The sequence below is a fragment of the Podarcis tiliguerta genome (genome assembly GCF_965153285.1).
Source record: "Podarcis tiliguerta genome assembly, chromosome: 1".
Taxonomy (NCBI): Eukaryota; Metazoa; Chordata; class Lepidosauria; order Squamata; family Lacertidae; genus Podarcis; species Podarcis tiliguerta.
In genome coordinates this window covers 95607422-95626913 of record NC_139534.1, presented here as the reverse complement: position 1 = coordinate 95626913, position 19492 = coordinate 95607422, and the positions used below count along the sequence as shown (strand labels likewise).

Below are 19492 nucleotides of genomic sequence, written 5' to 3'. Positions count from 1 at the left end.
TGATCTCCGCAGGCAGCTGGATCGAGGCGGGTCGGGGCTGCTGATTCTTCTAGACCTGTCAGCAGCCTTCGACATGGTCGATCACGAACTCCTGGACCACCGCCTTGCCGACGTGGGGATCCAGGGCACAGTCCTTCAATGGCTGCGCTCGTTTCTCTCTGGTCGGGGACAGAGGGTGGCGCTTGGGGGGGAATTGTCATCGCGCCACTCCCTGGTGTGTGGAGTGCCTCAGGGTGCAATTCTCTCTCCGATGCTTTTTAACATCTTTATGCGCCCCCTCGCCCAGCTTGTCCGGAGTTTTGGGCTGGGCTGCCATCAGTATGCTGATGACACCCAACTCTATCTGTTGATGGATGGCCATCCTGACTCGGCCCCAGACACACTGACCAGATGCCTGGAAGCTGTGGCTGGATGGTTTCGTGGGAGCCGGTTGAAGTTAAATCCTTCGAAGACAGAGGTCCTCTGGCTGGGACGGGGCAATATGGGATTGAGGGGGCAACTCCCATCTCTTGCGGGGGTGCAACTAGTGCCAGCATCGTCCGTTAAGAGTTTGGGTGTAATCTTCGATACCTCCCTCTCTATGGAGGCGCAGATTGCAGCTATAACAAAGGCGGCTTTTTTTCATCTCCGCCAAGCTAAGCAGTTGGCTCCTTATCTCTCTCGCCCTGACCTAGCCACTGTGATCCACGCGACGGTCACCTCCAGACTGGATTATTGTAACTCGCTCTACGTGGGGCTGCCCTTGAGACTGACCCAGAAACTCCAACGGGTGCAGAATGCCGCAGCGAGACTCCTTATGGGGTCGTCACTGCGAGATCACATTCATCCAGTACTATATCAGCTGCACTGGCTCCCGGTGGAGTACAGGATCAGGTTTAAGGTGCTGGTTTTAACCTTTAAAGCCCTATACGGCCTAGGACCCTCGTACCTGCGGGACCGCCTCTCCTGGTATGCCCCACAGAGAAACCTACGGTCTGCAAATAAAAACACCCTGAAGGTCCCAGGCCTCAGAGAGGTTAGGCTGGCCTCAACTAGAGCCAGAGCTTTCTCGGCTGTGGCACCAATCTGGTGGAACGCTCTGTCACAAGAGACTAGGGCCCTGCGGGACTTGACATCTTTCCGCAGGGCCTGTAAGACAGAGCTGTTCCACCAGGCCTTTGGTCAGGGCGCAGCCTGACCCCCTCCTCTGGCAATCTGCACAGGGTCCTGCTTGCTGGTTGCCATCAATTTGTTTCTGATTGATTTTATGGTGAAAAGTTTTTAGAATGTCGGATTGTTTTTATTGTTGTTAGCCGCCCTGAGCCCGGCTTTGGCTGGGGAGGGCGGGGTATAAATAAAATTTATTATTATTATTATTATTATTATTATTATTATAGCAATGCAACCCAGAAGGACACCATGTTTGTTCCTCATGAAACCACTGAGAGATCCAGAACCAACTGAAAGGGATCTCATCCTCTCATCTGATGGAATAAGATCACCCATCAGGGTTTCTCCCCCCAAAGGGGATCATGTAATGCATTAGAGTGATAGCTTTTACCACCTTACCTTGATTTAGCTGTGTCCTAAGAGAAGAAAAACCTAAATTATGTTTACATATGAGTAGTTCTATTCATAGAAATGCATGTTTTCTAAACACAGTTGACCAGAGCCCCTGTATTGAATTTAAAAAATTCAGTTCCTTGTTTGTTCCTGTGTTACAAGTAGACCATTCCACAGTACCAACCGAAATACTAGATACACTGTAGTGAAAGGGCTTCAGGATGTCTTGTGGTGGTCCATATATTTATTTATACAAGTGAACCTATATTTTCGTTTTCGGGAAGAAAACAAGTTACTTACTTACTTATCAAACCTTTATTAGGCATTATACAAATAAAACCATAAAAGAGAAAATAAGATATAAAAGCCTTGAAATATATATAAAAAGGCAGCAGTTGGCTACATACATATATATATATATGCATATAGAGTCAGTGGTTTTCCTTGTTAACCTGCTCCTTGGAGAACTGCTACCAAAAACTCGGCTACCCCCGCCGTTACCCTTTGGTCAACGTCGGATAGGCAGAATCCCACACATTCACCTTGCTGGGGTTCCAGACCACCCAAAAGAGGGGACAGCACGCGTTGACGGAGCGTACGGTACAATGGGCAATGAAAGAGAATATGCTCTACGGTGTCCGGGACATTCATAGAACATCTGCAGAATCTCTTGTTTCTGGGAATGTTTTGATATCTTCCCCTGACAAATGCTGAGGGAAAAACATTCAAACGGGCCAGCATAAAAGCCCTACGTTGGGCTGGGATTATTAATTTAGTGACGTAATTGGCTCTGCCAGCTAAGATATTTAAACCATAGAATATGGGAGAGCAAATTTTGTTTACAGCTGCCATAATATTTTGCCTCTCGACATCCTTTAGTCTAGTTAGGATATTATGGAAAATGTATTGCTCATTAGAATTGTACAGGGGCTCCAGCTCGATGCCTAAAGATTCAATCTTTTTTTCGAGGTACTGATACCATCTTGATTTGTAGGAGTCTTTGAGCAAATCTGCGAGCAGACTTGATGGAGGGCAGCGAAAATGGCAGCGTAACCAGTACTTTATTGAGGTGGACCAGGCCCAGTATTCCATTGTGTGTATGCCTATTTCTGCACACATTGTTTCATATTTAATCGCAGCTGGGAGTCCAAGAATACGTCTCAAAAAGCTGGAGTGAATCTTTTTTAAATCACTATTATATGCTTGGACCCATAGCGGGATTCCATAGAATATCTGGGATTGCACTTTTGCTTGGAATATCTGATTGGCCGCAGGAATAAATTGATTGCCTTTCTGATAATAAAAACGGGCAACTGCTGATGAGGTGCACTTTGCCTGTTTTATGGCATTTGTGCGATGATTTGCCCACCCTAAATTGCTCTGGAATAAGATTCCCAGATACCTATAGATTTTCACTTGTTGGATTTCTTGCCCTCTTATTTTCCATTTCTCTAATTTCCAACCATTCGAGAAGACCAAAATTTTTGTCTTCTCGTAATTTATAGAGAGTTTGTTACATTCGCAGTAAAGGATCAGAGAAGATATAAGACGTTTCAGACCCAAGCTCGTTAATGATAGTAGAACAGCATCGTCTGCGTATAATAACAGAGGAACTGGTTTCTGATTAAGTTTAGGGGCATGTGATTCTATTTTTTGAAGGTGATCTGGCAAGTCTGATAAAAATAAATTAAATAGAAAGGGGGCAAGAATACACCCTTGTTTTACCCCTTTCGAGTTTGGGATGTCTGATGAAAGGTGACCTTTGGTGTTAAGTTTGACTTGACAGATATTGGAAGAGTATAAATTTTGTATTAGAATCAATAAGCGCTGGTCAATTTTTAATTCTGCGAGTTTCCTCCACAGCTTTGGGCGGTCAATTGAGTCGAATGCACCACGAAAATCTACAAAAGCAGCATATATCTTAGATTGCCTTTGAGATCTGTATTTTTCAACCAAATGCATAAGTATAAGGCAGTGGTCTAATGTAGAGCAACCTTTGGAGAAACCTATTTGTTCTTTCCCTGGTAAATTTAGATTTTTCATCCAGGTGAGGAGTTTAGATAAAAGGTGCTTAGCGTAGATTTTCCCTATCACTGATAATAGGCTTATCGGTCTATAATTCCCTGGTTCTTTTGGGTCGCCATTTTTAAAGATTGGGATAATTATTGATCTTAACCATATCTCAGGTATGATCCCATATTTATCTATGAGAGTAAACAAGTGAGCTAAGGGTTCTGCCCACCAATCTATATAGGTCTTAAATAATTCTATTGGTAGACCGTCTGGCCCAGGAGATTTCCCCGATTTGAAATTTTTAACTATCTCTCTAATTTCCTCTTCTTCTACCCTTGGCCACTCCTGGAGTTTATTGATTTTATTTTTAGTGGTTTCATTTCCTTTAAGTTCACTGTGTAGATTGTTAAATACAGATGTAAAATATTGGGACCATTTGGATTCTGCAATTGGTGGTAGAGTTAGTTGATTTTCGGCTTTCAATCCTCCGTACACTAGGTTCCAGAGCGCTTTGTTGTTTTTACTCTGAATTGAGTCGAGTAATTGTAGCCATTTTTGGGTTGCATATTTCTGTTTCTTTTCGGCCAGAATGTAATGATATTTTCTTTTTTCATCAAGATAAGAGGGCTCTAGTTTAGTGCGATTATTTTTAAATGTTTGGCGCAGTTTTCTTTTTAGCTGGAAACATTCATCATCAAACCAAGGGCTAGCGCTATATTTAAGTACCCAAGCTTTAGGTGGAGTACCGAGTTCTACGAACATTTGGAAGATTTCATTATAAATTTTCGGAATATCGCTGTAGGAATTAGCGGTCTTTAAGTTGGATAATACTTGCTTTCTCAGGTTGGCTGTAAGTTTTTGCCCCACTGCTGCGCTCATTTCCTGGGACCATTTTAATTGGGTCATTTGTTTGTATTGAGAGGGTTCTATGATATTGTGCTTGGTTATTTTGGTTTCATCCTTTAAGTTAATAGACAACAATAATGGCTGATGGTCGCTTTCAGTACGCGTTCCAATTTTGAGGTCTATGATCGAATTTATAATATTATAAGGGACAAGAATATAGTCGATGACACTGCATCCTCGGGGGGAGAAGTATGTAAACTCCCCGCTTCTATCGCCTTTTGTTGTACCGTTCACAATCTGCAAATTAAAGTTGTTACATAATTCTAGTAGGCGTAAGCCTTCGTTGTTTACAACCCTATCTCTGGAGAATCGTCCTATTTTCAGGGCATGTGCGATATCATTATCAGTGTTCCAGTTTAGTTTGCTACATAGTTGTTCATTGTTGGTTCCCACTCTGGCATTAAAATCACCTGCTATTATCAATGAGGCATTTGGGTATTTGTCGGTCAAATTTTCTATATAAAAGGTTAGTTGTGACCAATTATCACTGTTGCTGTTGTTTTTGGATGGGGGGATATAGACATTTACAAGTAGCAAAGTATCGTCTTTTTGGGTTAAAAGTAGAGCTTGTGCAAGTGGTAAGCATTTTTCTAGCTGCTTGATTTCAAACCCTAAGTTATCTTTGATCATACAACAGAACCCTGCTTTCGGCCGGCCCTTCATGTTTGTTTTCAATGCGGGTTTCGTATAGGAGGAGAATCCATTGATTTTAATATCTCTAGTTGACCATGTTTCTTGTAGAAGTATTAATTCAAAATCTTTAAAGAAGTTCATTAGGTCTGGGTCTCCATCTTTGTTTCCCCACCCTGCAATATTCCAGGACAGCAAACGTAGAAAACAAGTTAGGAAGTAGCAAAACTAAATGTAGAGAAAACCAGTGTGTGTTAGAGACGAGCCAGAGACAACAAACCATCAGCGCAATTAAATAGTGCTGCTTTATGCATTCTGAAATGTATTACACTGGATGGATTATCCAGGCCCAGTGTAGGTTTATGCACTTTCCATATAAATTGTGACTGCACCTCCATTGTAAAAAGTGAACAGCTACTGGTTTAATTGCTCCCTACTTCAGACAGTTGCAGCAAGTGCACATTTTGGAGAATGCCGTGTAGGTGTGTGATGTTGTATAGAAACATGCAATCAAATATGTACGCTCTAATTTCCTTTCATGTCACTGATGGGGGGGGGGGGATGCTTCAGCATGCACCAGCCTGTGAATAACGTGGAAAAATGCAGATGGTAAATTAACTTGCTTGAAAATAGTATCTGGTTGAAGTTGTGGCTATAAAACAAGTAGAGACAGTGTATTTGCTCTTGTGGAAGACACTAGTTTTTGAATTTGCAACATGTACTACTAAAACCGTTTGTGCACATTTCTGTAGTTTCATCCGTTAGTGGGTCCCCCCCCCCCCAATTTGGCTGCTTTTTAAAAAATCATATTGATTGATATTAACTGCTTTCCAGTGCATTTTAATATATCCAGGCTCAGGTAAGTAAACAGTTGGGGTGGGCTGATAGTTTACCTTTTCCCATCCTCACGACTTCTTACCATCCCTCCATATTCTTCAGCAAAATAGTTTTCTTCTCTTGTCCAATGAAGTGTGAAGCAGCAGTCTCTTATCACTGTGTCAACTTTTAGTGTCCACCACTTCCGTATAGAAGTAGTAACACTGTACCACTTTTTGTTGTTTATTTCTAAAATTTATATGCTGCTTAATATAAAAAGAGACAGCTAAGCAGCTTACATAAAGCATAATAAAATCAATATAAATGCATGTAAAACAGAGCAATCAAAAACTTTTCCAAAGTAGAATAAAACTATAAATAAAACTGAGTATATAAAAAAGTTGTATTAAAAATTAGGAATCAGAGTCCAGGAGCCAAAATGGGTAAACACGGTGCTTTTTTTCTGGGGGAGACACGGGGGTATGCATACCCCTATATATTTTGTGAATCTTAAGTTTGGCCTCATTGAGGGGCAGTATTTCAATATGAGTAGGAAAATGAGAGTACCCATAAACATTTCTAAAGGGGAAAAAACAGTGGGTAAACACATATGTCTTTAAGAGGCATTTAGAAAGCTTATTTCTGTATTGTCACCAAGTGACAATCCACTGGTCACAAAGTGGTTTTCTTGGAAGATCTTAAGGCCCGGTTTGGTCTGGAGGAAGCAGTCTTCTAGGTACCATGGTCTCAAGTTGTTTGGAGTTTTAAATGTCAACACCAAAACTTGGTAGCTAATAGGCAGCTAGTGCAGATGTTTCAACACCAGTGCATCTGCAACCCAAAATTGTGTGTTTCACTGTGCTCCAAAGCAGCTTCATTTTGTGCTAGCTGCAGCTCCCAAATTAGGCACAAGGTTAGCCCCACATACAGTGCATTACAGTAATCTAGATTGTGTACAGCACATTACAGTGATGTCTGCATGGACCACCATGACAAGGCTATCCAAAGTTTGTAGCCAAAGTTGATAATAAGTGCTCAAAGCTGGGCATCTTGTGACAGTGATGGATCTAGGGGCACACCCAAACTGCATACCTGCTCCTTCAGAGGATGTGCACAGGTGCAGGTGCACAGCCCAATTCCCACACCTGGGAATGAACCATCCATTGCTAAGATTCATTTGCAGTTTATTAGCCTTCATCCAACACATAACTGCATCCAGACACTGGTTTACGATGTGCATGACCTCTAATTCAGATGTTGCGGAGAAACTGAGCTGGGTCCCATCAGCATACCAGTGTCTCTTTGTTCTAGATCTAATGATGGCCCCCAGTAGCTTCACACAGGTGTTAAATACTGTGGCATTCCACAGACCAGCTTTCATGGGATTGGGGCACAGTCAACATTTCTATTATTTGGAACCAATCCTGTAAATGGAAGTGAAATCACTGGAGGAAAGTGTCTCCAACCCACAGAGATCCAAGTTTTCAGAAAGAGGTCTTTCTGGACATGCCAGGGATTGAACCTTGAATGTTCTGTAGTCATAGCACATGTTTTACCCTCTGTGTTGTGGACCTCTAAATTTGAGGTAGTTTTAATGCTCGTTACATAACCTAGCTATTGCCGCGGCTGGAACTGTTTAAGCAATATGATCTTGTCTGCCGTATTTACATTTGAGTATTTGCATTTAACTGTTTGATTTGGTGTGTATTTCCTGGTGTGTGAGAAGCTCATACAAAGAATGACTCGGGCTCTGTAAACAGACATAACTATACCAAGGCACCTTAAAAAATGTATGCTTCCTTGCCTTCTACATGTAAAATAGCCTGGGGAACTAACATTAGATATCTGTATAAATAAAAAGTGCCACGTTGTTTTAGTTTAATGAAGAACCAATCAGTATTTCTCAAGTCACTTTCACCTCTGTCCTGCTTTAAACATTTACTTCCTCTCCTCCTCCCGACTCAGTGCCAGCAAACTGCAAAGGAGAAGTACGTAGTGACTTTCACATTTATATCTGTGCAGGGGTCAAAGGGATATTAAAGATTCTTTTAGTGCAGGTGCTCCCTTCCTCCCTTGTTTGCCATCTCCCTTCCCACGGCCTCTCTTGCACAACTGGCCTCGCTTTGCTGAGATCAGCACTTGGGTTGCAGAAAAGTCCCAGTGAAAAGAGGAAGGGCTCTGTTATCTTGGTGGCTTCTTTTCGGTAACTGGTGTCTCACTCTCAGGGTCATGGGAAGAGAGACTGATGGGGTTGTAAGCGGCAACTGCAGTGAGAAAGTAAATTAGGGGTGGGCATGAAAGGCACTCTGCAAGGTGGAAACGGAGGACGGTAGAGGCCAAGGCCACCAAGGTCTCATTTGAGTCATCTGCCTGGTGGGTAGCTATTGTTTACCACACAGATAGGCAGGTTTAGCTGGGAGAAGAGGAGAGTAAAAAATACCTAGCATTGACCAGCACATTCCAAGAGCACTTCACATATGTCCATACTCATCCTTGCAACAGCCCTGTTTGATCTGTATTAATGCCATGCTGCAGGAGCTCTAGCCAGTGAATAAGCACAGCCAGAGGATTTAGAAATTACCTTCCCTCACTTGTGCTGTTTGAACACACACACACACACACCAGACACCAGACTGTTTTTTGCTGCAAACAGCAGCTTGAGGTTTTCAGCAGGAAAACGTCACAGGACGAAAGCTCCTTCGTGTATTTTGTGCATAGGCTTTCCCCCTATAGACATCTGGGTCTACTGTGGGGGTGTTGGGAGGAAGCCCCCTGTTAAAGGTTGTGGGGCTTAGCCACCCCTTTCTTTGTGTGGACCCACTTTATGTGAGTTAACATATGAAGTGGTGAGCGCACACACTGTTTCAATCTGGGTAAGGATTCCTCCACATAGTTGATGAAAGAAGATTGAGATTATATTCTGTCAAGAGATTCAAAGAGATGGGTAGCATCCTATCTAATGTTGACACTTATATTTCAGACACAACCAGTCTGTTGAATGTAACAAAATATTAGAGAAAAGAATATTTTCTCACATTAGCAGCCAAAGTAACACAAAGAAACTGGTGCCCCAATTGGAGAACTTTTTGATCAAATATTTTATACAAGTATTTTCCAGTTAAAATAAATTAGCTTGTTCATCCTATATATAGATCTATATAATCTATCATCCATATATAATGTATTAAATTTGTGGCAGCAAAACCACTAACACTGATTGAGCTGGCTTGGCGGTTTGGAACATTTGGTTCCTTAAGGGAAATAAATAGTTCACAATCCAGTTTCTGTGCAGGAAGGGAAAATAATCAGTTTGCGTGTTAAATAGTTAAAACCTCATACAGGAAGCAGGCTGAGGACTTAAGTAATCTAGAGCAAGTGTCACCAATATTTTTGGGCCCATTGGCAAATAGGAGAAACTGTTGTGTGCGCCACATACATCACAAGGAAACATACACTGCAACCCATCTGTTGGGTACAATATAATTATTCTTCTTTCAGACCTACTTGCAGTGGGGTAGGAGAGCCTATAGGTAGCAGGGAAGGCTTCTGCAGGCACAATGTTGGCTACCCCTGATCTGGCCTTTGCCAACCTCCATGTGTTTTGGACCACAACTCCCATCAGCCCCAGTCAGCTTGGCCAGTGACTGGGGGTGATAGGAATTGCAGTCTTAACATCTGGAAGGCACCAGGTTAAGGGAGGCTGATACAGAAGATGGAGGCTAAAATGGCCTAACATGAAGGCAAGGGAGTTGAATAATGAGATGTGTGAGGGAAAATGCAGGAACCTGCTTCCTTTTCCCTTCCAGAAATAAGTCTCCTGCGACAGTCAGCTGCTCTGTTACTACAGAGAAGACAGGACAAATAGTTTGGCACCGGTCACCACCCACAGGAAGAAGGGCAACTGGAGACACATTTCTCCTCCCAACAATAATTCTGTCATTTCAAATGTATATGTGCAAGCTACTCAGGTCTGTGAGATGGAGCAGGATATACAATGGAAATACAATGTACCGTATTTTTCGCCCTATAGGACGCACTTTTTCCCCTCCAAAAATGAAGGGGAAATGTGTGTGCGTCCTATGGGGCGAATGCAGGCTGTCGCGGAAGCCTGGAGAGTGAGAGGCGTCGGTGCGCACCGACACCTCTTGCTCTCCAGGCTCCAGGAAGCTATTCGCAATCCTTGCGCACCTGGGGGGAGTTCCCCTGGGCGCGCAAGGCTTGCGGGCGGCAGCCTGCAGCGCGGAACACGGGGCGCCCTTCGGAGGACGCCCCGTGCTTCGCGCAAGTGCCGGCAAGCCTCGCGCACCGGGGGAGAACTCCCCCCCGGCGCGCAAGGCTTGCGGGCGGCAGCCTGCAGCGCGGAACACGGGGCGCCCTTCGGAGGACGCCCCGTGCTTCGCGCAAGTGCCGGCAAGCCTCGCGCACCGGGGGAGAACTCCCCCCCGGCGCGCAAGGCTTGCGGGCGGCAGCCTGCAGCGCGGAACACGGGGCGCCCTTCGGAGGACTCCCCGTGCTTCGCGCAAGTGCCGGCAAGCCTCGCGCGCCGGGGGAGAACTCCCCCCCCGGCGCGCAAGGCTTGCGGACGGCAGCCTGCAGCGCGGAACACGGGGCGCCCTTCGGAGGACGCCCCGTGCTTCGCGCAAGTGCCGGCAAGCCTCGCGCACCGGGGGAGAACTCCCCCCCGGCGCGCAAGGCTTGCGGGCGGCAGCCTGCAGCGCGGAACACGGGGCGCCCTTCGGAGGACGCCCCGTGCTTCGCGCAAGTGCCGGCAAGCCTCGCGCGCCGGGGGAGAACTCCCCCCCCGGCGCGCAAGGCTTGCGGACGGCAGCCTGCAGCGCGGAACACGGGGCGCCCTTCGGAGGACGCCCCGTGCTTCGCGCAAGTGCCGGCAAGCCTCGCGCACCGGGGGAGAACTCCCCCCCGGCACGCAAGGCTTGCGGGCGGCAGCCTGCAGCGCGGAACACGGGGCGCCCTTCGGAGGACGCCCCGTGCTTCGCGCAAGTGCCGGCAAGCCTCGCGCACCGGGGGAGAACTCCCCCCCCGGCGCGCAAGGCTTGCGGGCGGCAGCCTGCAGCGCGGGACACGGGGCGCCCTTCGGAGGACGCCCCGTGCTTCGCGCAAGTGCCGGCAAGCCTCGCGCACCGGGGGAGAACTCCCCCCCGGCGCGCAAGGCTTGCGGGCGGCAGCCTGCAGCGCGGAACACGGGGCGCCCTTCGGAGGACGCCCCGTGCTTCGCGCAAGTGCCGGCAAGCCTCGCGCACCGGGGGAGAACTCCCCCCCCGGCGCGCAAGGCTTGCGGGCGGCAGCCTGCAGCGCGGAACACGGGGCGCCCTTCGGAGGACTCCCTGTGCTTCGCGCAAGTGCCGGCAAGCCTCGCGCACCGGGGGAGAACTCCCCCCCGGCGCGCAAGGCTTGCGGACGGCAGCCTGCAGCGCGGAACACGGGGCGCCCTTCGGAGGACGCCCCGTGCTTCGCGCAAGTGCCGGCAAGCCTCGCGCACCGGGGGAGAACTCCCCCCCGGCGCGCAAGGCTTGCGGGCGGCAGCCTGCAGCGCGGAACACGGGGCGCCCTTCGGAGGACTCCCCGTGCTTCGCGCAAGTGCCGGCAAGCCTCGCGCACTGGGGGAGAACTCCCCCCCGGCGCGCAAGGCTTGCGGACGGCAGCCTGCAGCGCGGAACACGGGGCGCCCTTCGGAGGACGCCCCGTGCTTCGCGCAAGTGCCAGCAAGCCTCGCGCACCGGGGGAGAACTCCCCCCGGCGCGCAAGGCTTGCGGGCGGCAGCCTGCCGCCCGGCGCATGGGGCGCCCTGCAGCAGAGCGCCCTGGCGCCAGGCAGACATCGGCCAGCCCCACAAGGTCGGGGGACAGCGGGGAGGCGCAGCGCCGCCATCCCACTGTTCCCCGACCTGGTTTTGGGGGGGAAATAAAGGGAAAAAAATTTTTCCTTTATTTCCCCCCCAAAAACGTAGGTGCGTCCTATGGGACGGAGCGTCCTATGGGACGAAAAATACGGTAAGTGATTCCACTTTATGGAATTCTTCAGCTGAGAGCTTCTGATTGGCCTATAAATGATATCACGCAGCAGACAAAATGGAATGAACCAGTTTAGACAGAAGCCCTTCTAGGTGTTCCTTGAGTGAAAGGGGCTCCACTTGAGTGAAGAATAATGGGGCCATCTGACTGACATGGTCCTGACACCACATCCATCCTCCTGGTTCTGCCCATCCCCAACTCCAGAACATTGAGCAAAGCTGCCAGTGCAACAGGTGTGACAATTTTGCAGTTGGGGTGTGGTTGGACCATATCAGCTTTCCTCTGCAAGCTGTACTCTAATGTCACCTCCTGGGTGAGGCTCATCAAAGAAATACCTACAATGGACAAGGACAGCAGTTAACTTGCCATAGCAAATCATCTTGGCTTGTAAAAATATCCCATTTGTTTTGCTAGCTGTGGTGAGCAGTAATTAATTTCTGACCGTAAAATCTTTTTCTAAACATCATTATTTTGCTTCCTTTCTTCCCCCTTGCTCCCTTTTAGTTTATTTTAACACTGCTACTTTGTTATCTGCCATATACAATCAATGTGGCTTACTTGTTAAAATGACCACAAATGCCTTGCAAAAGCTCATTCACGGTGTAAAGATCGTAACACTCTTATCATCAGGGAAGAGTTGCCTTAATCTGAAGAAAACCTTTAAAGTACCTGCCATGCCAGATTCTGGTACTGAGAGGCAAAAATAATTACGAATGATTAAAACTGACCACAAATGCTAAGTGAGAATTTCCTTTGCATTAAACCAGAGTTCTGTAACTTGCAGCGAGAGCTGTTCTGAAAGAGAGAGTAGAAGAACACCTGACTTTCTAAACATAATTATTCTGTATTTTTAGAAAACAACGTATTTCCTTTCAGGCCAGGTGTTGTTAAAGTACTTTTTTAATGTCATTTTTCTTTAGCTTCAGTCAAGTCTGCCAAAGTCCATGTTCTTGTTCTTGTTCTAGGTTTGGTAAATTGGCTGGGAAAGTTACATAGCCTTGTATTTCTGAGTTTGGGAACTGCTGGCTTGGGGAATTAATATTAAGAATAACAAATCTGTATTGTGAATGAAATGCTTTTCATTTGTTTTCTCTACTATAATACCAAATTTGCACAGGTGCTTCTCTAGTAAGCACATGTTCAGTGAGTATAAATTGATAAAATGAGACATGCAAATGGTAGAAATAAGAACAGTTGAAAATCTAAAAAAAAAGAGTGGTTAAAAATGACCAGCTTTCCTTTGCTCATCCGTAAGAGCTGGTGCTACTTCATTTAGAGCAAGAATAGGAGAACAGAGAATTGTTTCCAGTGAGTGCCCTTAAATGGGCACAAGCATTCTGATTCCTTGAAGATCCTTTCCACTAACAGAAGAGGAAAGGAGGTAATTTTTGCTATTTTGCACCCCCATGCCCTTAGCACTCTCCCCCACTAAAAAAAAAAATGCTTTGGAGGTTTAGGAACCAGACGGATACCAGTTGCCATGGTTCTGCAACAGAAAAAGACTACTACTTTTATAGGCTTCCCAGAGGGATCCGGTTGGTCATTATGTGAAATAGGACACTGGACTAGATGGACCTCAGGCCTGTTGTTACGGTATGTTCTTATGAGGCCGTGTGGATAAATCAATCATAGCTTTAACTTATCCCAGCGCTGCTTCCATTTTTAAATGTTGGGTTTGTCTTCCCTTTTGTAAATGTGATACCTCTTTCTAAGACAAGAGGGCCACTGTTCATTAGAGTATGTTGTTGTTATTGTTATTTAGATTTAGATTTATTGCTCACCCTTCACCAGCATATCACAACAATGCTGTCACAGCCCTGTTTAGGGAAGTTTTTAATATTTGATGTTTTGTTCTGTTTTTAATCTGTTGGGAGCCACCCAGAGTGGCTGGGGAAACCCAGCAGGATGGGCAGGGTATAAATAATAAATTGTTTTTGTTATTATTTAAAATTCAGTATTAAAAACGGTTAAAACAAATTACAGTCTCAGGAGTAGGGTGGGTCCTGAAAACACACATCTCAGGCATCAAAGGCCAGAGTAAAGAGGTGTGTCTTCAACGAAAACTGTATAGTGAAGGTGACAGGTGTATCTCCATGGGGAGGGAATTCAACAACGTAGGCGCTGCCACAGAGAATAGGCTCTCCCAGGCCACTGCCACCCCTGAACTTCTGAGGGCAGCAGAAGTACCAAGAGATTGTCACACCCAAGAGAGCCCATAGGGAAGGAGGGGGACCTCTCATGTTCTTAGGGCCTAAGTTGGTTAGGCTTTTAAACACTAGCTTGTAACATAACAGGATATTAAAAGTAAATGCAGCTTTAGATTTGCATGCTTTCTCCTTTTTCTCATGCCAGTGAAGGAGAAAAATTAGAATCATTTACTTCCCATTTTAAACAAGTCACAGTTCCCTGTGATATCCAGACACCAGGAGCAAACCATGGCTTCAGATTCAGACTTATTCCGAAAACATAATACTGCCCAACCATGGTTTTCTGTATTCAGACATGTGGAAACAATTGATCATTTAGAATGGAAGCAGAAGTTTCAGATCTCCTCTTCTTGTCCACCAGGGAAGAGTGGAATGTGTGTTACATCTAAACCGAACTTTGTGAAATGGACTGCTTATTCTCTAACTTCCTCTTTTCCTGATATATCATACTGCTGCTGTCTTTTGGCGTATCGGAGCGGTGGTATTGGCTTTTCTCCTATGAAGGAGGATACTAAGCCTCTTGAATCTATTCCACTTCTTTGACTGAGAGTTAACTAAATAAATTTATTTAATATATTTATATCCCACTCTTGATTGAAGGTCTATATATTATTACTATGTACATTTTCATCCAGGCATAGCTCAGAATCCTTTATCTTTTGCGAGCTGGGTTGTAGCATATGCCTTTTAGGTCTTAAATGTCATCTTTATGAGCAGGAAACCTGAGGTAGAAAATATTGAATGTTTAACCAGAAGCAGGACCTCACCTATATTCCAGTTGGCTCACAGTGGCAGTGGCTAAGCCAACCGGTATTAATGGTGGTGGGAATTTGCAATGCTTCCCCAGGGTTTTGTTCTTCTTCCTGATAGAAATTAATGGTAGTCATTTACGTTTATGAGTTGAATAAAAGTATTGATGGACACCATGGGAACAGAGGATATAAAGGCCCTGCAAATCCCAGTTTTGTCCCCTCCCAACTACAGTATGCCCCAAACCTCAGCCCCTTTACTTTGCTCCCATAAAACTTGGATGGAAGTACTGAGACTCAAGCCAGTCCTTGCCACAGATCTCAGGCCTTGGTTCTATTGGTCACCCTGGGCTAGAAGGTGATGGAATGTAGGAAACTTTTATAATGATGCAGTTCCATTTGTAAACCATCTAATATGGAATTGGAATCAATACGATTTATTTATTTTTTAAAAGAAGGAGCCTCTTTGTCATTGGGTTACAATCTAGCAAACACAGCACAAAGACTTTCTGTTCCGGGATATAGGCTTCTTGGTGGCCTGTCCCCCGCTTGGTGCAGGCTGACAACAGACACTTCCTTCCTCTTCCTTAAATAAAGATCCTCCTTCCCTAAATAAAAGTAGCCTTGTTTATCTTTGACTGCTCTCGGGAGACTTGTCTTTTTGCTGGCCAGAGGTTAGAATTTCGCTTTAGCAAGTACGTTTGTGTCATAGCTAGCGGAACATCTTGTACTGCTATCCGACCCGTTTGCCTGAGGGAACTGGAAGTATTGCTTGATGTCCTGCATACTAAGCAATTGTCCATAGGCCGTGCGGATTGCATCCGGAATCTTATCAGGATCAGAACACGAGTTGTCATTTGGGTGGACTAGATACAGTGTTTCCCAACCTTGGGCCTCCAGCTGTTTTCGAACTACAATTCCCATCATCCCTGACCACTGGTCTTGCTAGCTGAGGATTATGGGAGTTGTAGTCCAAAAACAGCTGGAGGCCCAAGGTTGGGAAATGTTGGACTAGAAAACAATTGGCGACCCCTGGTATCAATTGAAAATTGATACCAAGAGCTCATAAGCAGAGGGTGAAATACATACTAGGCCCAGAACCAAGTAGATCAAAATTGTCTGCACATTAATAGAGCCCCACATGGCAGCCCATATGACAGCTGCTACGATAGGATAAGGTCTTGGTTATCATACATAGCAATTTTTTTCCAAACTACCACGATCATTTTCAGAAGAGGGTGGAGCAGTGGCTGAAACCTGGAAAGGATCTGAGAGGGCCTGGTACAGAAACATAGATAAAGTTATCTTTCTATTAGTAAGTGAGAAGCATAGTAAATCAAGTTGTTGTAAGTAGTGTCCTCCTTTTACTCCAGCAAAAAAGAAAGAAGATGCTATACTTTTACTACTCTCCTAATGTGATTGTCAAATAGTGATCCAGGAAACTCTCAATGAGAAGATATATGCTAGCTTCTCTGAAAGATGCCTGGCCCATGACTGCTGACCAATGTTCCCGGCGAGTGGAACTATAGACAGAAGTAGTGATGAGATTGCAATGCATCAGTGCCCAGCAAATTCAAGAAGAGCACAACACACAAACGCATGTCTGTGCACAAATATATCTTAATAGCTGCAGCCAGGTAAGTATTGTTACAGAAGGAAGTGTCACCTTTGGGATGTGTACAGCTACTCTGCATCTCTTCATATATGGTTAATGCTTAAACAATAGAGCTCTGTTGGTTGGCTGAAATAATTCAACATTTTCCTTTTTAAATAATCAAAATGAAAACATTATTTACCTTACTTAAAAAAAACTAACATGAGGAGCAATGAATGTTTGTTAGCAATTGGTAAATTGTTGTAGATCAGGGGTAGGCAACCTAAGCGGCCCAAGGGGAGGTCATTTAACCAGCCCATGAGCCACCCTTGAACCGAGCCGCCTGCTCGGCGAGTCCCCGCACGCTGTGCTAAACCAGCCCAGCGCGGGAACTCACTTCTGCAGTGCCGGAAATCACGTCTGCGCATGCTCAGATGCCAAAAATTGTGTCTGTGCAGACGTAGACGCCAGAAATCATGTCTGCGCAGACGCCGGAAATTGCGGCCACGCGAACCGGCCCATGGAGGGATCTCCGCTGGAGTGAACTGACCCCGGCAAGGTAAACCTTGCCGACCCCTGTGCTAGATGCTCTTGTGTCTTGCGAATTAAGGTGCTGAGTACATAACGTTCTTTATACATTTGCTATCCAAACAGCCCCAAGGGATGATTTTTAGTCCCATTTTACAGATTTTAAAGATTTAGGGCAAGATCCAGTGTCATGCCAGTGGACTCATTGGGGCTTCACCTTCCACTCTGGAGCTTACTCTTCTCCCCATCTGCTCCCAAGGTGCACAAGGGTTGCAGGAGACAGAAGAGGAAGTGTAAGGAAGATAAAAGGAAGTCCTTTGTGCAAGCAGAATGCTACAATTGGATATCATCCTGTAGCTGCACTCTTATACTGTCAAGGTCCCAGTTGACCTAGACCTGGGGTCAGCAGCCTTTTTCAACCGTGCACCGGTCCACCGTCCCTCAGACCATGTGGTGGGCCAGACTATTTTTTGGGGGGCGGGAACGAATTCCTATGCCCCACAAATAACCCAGAGATGCATTTTAAATAAAAGCACACATTCTACTCATGTAAAAACACGCTGATTCCCGGACCGTCTGTGCGCCGGATTGAGAAGGCGATTGGGCCGCATCTGGCCCCTGGGCCTTAGGTTGTCTTCCCCTGACCTAGACTCTAGAGAGACCTCTTTAGATAAAGACTTGAGACAATTTTGAGAACTCCACTCAGATGGAAGACTAGAGGAACCCATAGCAGTCCAAAAGCAAAATGAGGAGCTCTTTGTCTCAGGGATTTCTTGCATGAGCCCCCTTCAACCCCATGCTCAAAGAATTTGGATATAAAAATACAAGGAAAATTGGGATTAGCAGGAGAAGGAGGAAGGGCCAGCGGATTGTTTTCTGAGCAGAATTGGAGACTGGCATATTTAAATGGAGTAGCAAGAGGGTGAAGAGCAGGATAATTGTGGGGAAGGTGGCAATCAGGAGTAGGGAGATCAAGGGATCACTTGGTCATTGTGGAGTCAGGGACTACAGGTAGTCAACTCTTCAAGTGAGACAAGGAGTTAAGAGGGGAGAGAGGAAAAGAGCAAAGTATTTGGTTTTGATTTTAGTACTGCAAACGGAAAATCTTGGGCAGAGAGGAAGGAAGGAAGGAGAAGGTACTTGGGCGAGCCAGGGCAGGGCACCACAGGTAGAAATGTGATGATGCTGAGAGTTTCTGAGAGTGAGTGGGATGTACAAGTGTTCTTTTGCCAGGTAGATGGCAGTTGAGAAGCAATATATTGACAGCAATATGGTCAGCCAACTCATTCTTCTTCAAAGGCTTTCACCCACACCAAGGATATTGCTAAATATGTTCAATAGAAGGAGCACAGCAGGAGCTTCTTCTTCATTGGGAGAGTGGGGCCACAATGTTAAGCACTGATTACAAGAGTGAATTGAAGGTGGCAACTGCAGAAGATACTGAGCAGACAGAAGCAACAAAAGGAGAGAAGCGCGTAGAAAATGGCAAGGCAAATCCCCACAATTTATTTCCTGTGATTCACCCAGAATGAAGTTGAACCATAATGCTGCAGTTTCAGAAAGATCTGCTTTCCAACAACTGCAGCATTTCCTAGTGATGATTTGGCATTCAGGATTTGGGAAAGGAAAGGGAGGGAGGGAGCCCATGACCTGTTCCCAATTCTCCCTAGCGGGCAGATGAAATATTGTTCTAGCAGGCCCCCACTCTTTTCCAGATTTGAATTCTGTGCTCATACTTGCTGCGTTGGATTCTCTCAGGAAGAAGGGAGGTGCATCTGTGAAATTATTTTTTGCTGAAAACAGTTGATTATGATAATGACAGCCCCAGTGTGAGATTCATTATTCAGCAGAGTCTTCCACACCTCAAAATCACAGAAGATGGGTTTCAGGTTTGTACAGTAACAAGCCTAGTAGAAGAAGAAATACTTTCTTCATGTACAAGTCAGGCAAAAGAAAAGCTTGCCTGCCAAGAGTACTTTGCATTCAGAGTCTCTCGGTACAAATTTGAATTTTCTTTATAGTGCAACCAAGCAGTTGAATTGGTCTGTCACTCCTTTACTCCTCTTATTACTTTCTCACCAAACCCAAATATTTCAAGATACTGATAGATAGATCCTACCTGAAATGCGAGCCAATTCTACGTAGTGATGAATTTTATGAGTAGAATTGTAGCAAAGAAAAAGACTTTACTATTTATAGTAGTTTGCTCATTAATTCATGTTTCTCCTCTTCTGGATTTCTGGGTTCCTTTTGAGCTCACGGTGATAGAAGCACGTCCATAGCATTTTGCCTGATTAAACTGGAATAGTGTTCTGTAACACTGCTTCGCATGAGAGAGGAAAAAATAGACCATTAACTTGGAACTTTACTGAATTTACTTTCCTTCTGAAGTTGAGGACGGGAGATCCTTTTTCCTGCTTTAAGGGGGAGAATGTCATTTTTGGGATTCCTTTTTCTAGTTTGTTCTGTGAAAAC

General features: G+C 45.5%; 1 protein-coding gene and 1 long non-coding RNA gene across 2 annotated transcripts in view; both read left to right on the top strand.

Annotated features, from left to right (window-relative positions):
* The window catches only part of SPRED1 (sprouty related EVH1 domain containing 1), an 85222-nt gene that overhangs the window by 32684 nt on the left and 33046 nt on the right, over positions 1-19492 (top strand). The window lies entirely within an intron of this gene.
* Positions 6507-18149, top strand: LOC310683776. The gene is made up of 4 exons (XR_014514532.1): positions 6507-9919; positions 11924-13117; positions 13985-15770; positions 15911-18149. It is a non-coding gene; the product is annotated as an uncharacterized lncRNA (long non-coding RNA).